Source organism: Carassius auratus, chromosome 44 (assembly GCF_003368295.1).
Source record: "Carassius auratus strain Wakin chromosome 44, ASM336829v1, whole genome shotgun sequence".
Classification (NCBI taxonomy): domain Eukaryota; kingdom Metazoa; phylum Chordata; class Actinopteri; order Cypriniformes; family Cyprinidae; genus Carassius; species Carassius auratus.
The window spans coordinates 4,124,903-4,127,143 of record NC_039286.1 but is presented as its reverse complement, the minus strand read 5'-3'; the positions used below and the strand labels follow the sequence as shown (position 1 = coordinate 4,127,143).

Here is a 2,241-nt window from a genome sequence, read left to right as displayed (position 1 = left end):
AATCATTAATGATTGTGATTTTTGTTTGTCATTCAAACTACAGTAATTATCAGCTGTATTTATTTTACAGTAATTAAGTTCTTACTGTACTCCAGTTTCATTGAGAGTTTGGTTATTCACCCAAACCCAGTGTCCTTCAGTTTTCAGATCATTGAGACCAATCCAGTGTGTCTGTTTAATTTTAGAGACCAGAAAATCCTAAAGGAGAAACACACATCTTTTACCTCATTACTACGGTGCCCGTAAGGGGACTTGTTCAGTTTACTTAGTTTTGTCGTGGCCACAACATAATAACTTGTGGGAACGTGATAATATGTCGTGGCCACGAGATATTAATTTGTGGGAACGTCATATTAACTCGTGGGAATGTCATATTATGTCATGGCGACGAGATCATTTTGTCGAGGTAATGACATCCTTATGTCGTGGCCTCGAGATGCTATGTTGAGGGAACGACATGTTTTTCTCGTGGCCACGAGTTTAATGGGTAAACAAACCTGCATGACCATAGCAACCCAGGATTATCAGAGATGGATTCATTCATATTTTATCTTGAATTAAGTAATTATTATATTAACCATATGTTTTGGCTACATTTGGCTGTATTACATGCGATTGTCAGCATTCAAATGAAGTTTATCATAAATAAATATTACACAAAGTGCATAATAAAATATTAAAACTTTTTTATCCATCCTACAGTCTTGAAAGTCCATTAACTGATAGTCTTTCCCCAAAAATGTGTACATTTTTATTATTATTAGCCTATTATTATGGGTTATTTTTTTATTTTGTTCATATTCTTTTTTTTTTTCTTCAATTTTGATCTCTTTACTTAACATTCTGAATACTTTTATAAATAATAGTGTACTGTAAATGCTCGACATTAACATAAAATATCATAATGTAAATGCATAAATTGTATATGTATAAATAATATAATAATTTCGTAATTCAAAATAAAATGTGAATGAATCCATCTCTGATAATCCTGGGTTGCTATGGTCATGCAGGATTGTTTACGCATTAAACTCGTGGCCACGAGAAAAACATGTAATTCTGGGATGTTGTTCCCTCAACATAGCATCTTAAGGCCACGACATAAGGATGTCATTACCTCGACAAAATGATCTCGTGGCCATGACATAATATGACGTTCCCCCAGATTAATATCTTGTGGCCACAACATATTATCACACTCCTATGATTATGTCATGGCCACGACAAAACTAATTAAACCGAACAAGTCACCTTACGGGCACCGTACATTACATACAATTCATACACCAAACTCAAGCTAGAAGCATTTAATCAACAACTCGGGTTATCATAATTTCCACAACAAAATATAAGTGCAGGAAACTGTGAGTGGTTTTGGTCATGACATAGTCATCATACTGTAGGATCTGTGAAGATTTCATATTTCCATTTATACATATTTTGTGTGAACTGTTTGCACAAATGCTTATCAATAGCAATACTCTAGACTGTAACTGATCTGACTTGCCTGTTCTGTTTGGCTGGTTATGGTGACCAGATCTGCTCCTTTTGAAATACAGAAAGCACGACTGCTTGACCAGTTCAGTTTATCAGAGTTGAATAAATACAGCTTTCCATGACAAGCTATCCAGCCATTCACAGTGAGATTACAAGACTGGGCTGTGAACAATGAATTACAATGTGCAATTAAAACTTTATGCAAATCAAACTTTGTTTCCTTGTGCTTTCTTTAAGCTTTAAAAAGTAAATCAGAAAGAAGCAGCTATTCAAAGAAATGCACTCCAATGAACTATTGAATTTGTTTTTAGGATAAAGAGTTTAATGTACAGAACTTACAGCCAGAATGATTGTCCATGTAACTAGTGTCACATATTTTCATACACATATTAGACCAATTGTGATGGAATAAATGCTTAATTTAAATAAATAAATGTTATTAAAAATGCCAAACACAAGCCAACTCACCGACAGAAAGGGGGAGAGATTCTTGAACTCTGGTGCAGTTAGTTTCCAGTTCCTCTAGTTCTCTCATGACTTGAAGAAAATGACAAAACCATTATTGTAGATGTGAACACTACTGTGAATGAAACGTATTTGTGTTCTCCAGTTTTTATGGTTTCTCACTTGTGCTGTTCTTCTCTTGAGCTGATTTCAAATCGGCAAGCGTATTGACATCTAATAAAAGAGAAACCAATCACAGCAGCAATTATCAGAGATTAAGTATCTGCTGTCTGTTGCATT

The 2,241-nt window shown here is 34.4% G+C and overlaps 1 long non-coding RNA gene across 1 annotated transcript; it reads right to left on the bottom strand.

The window, feature by feature from the left end:
• Window positions 1–1,526: 1,526 nt before the first annotated feature.
• On the bottom strand, window positions 1,527–2,241 carry LOC113061977 (uncharacterized). Its single transcript, XR_003278479.1, has 3 exons — window positions 2,125–2,241; window positions 1,966–2,034; window positions 1,527–1,659 (listed from the first exon to the last, which is right to left on the bottom strand). It is a non-coding gene; the product is annotated as an uncharacterized LOC113061977 (long non-coding RNA).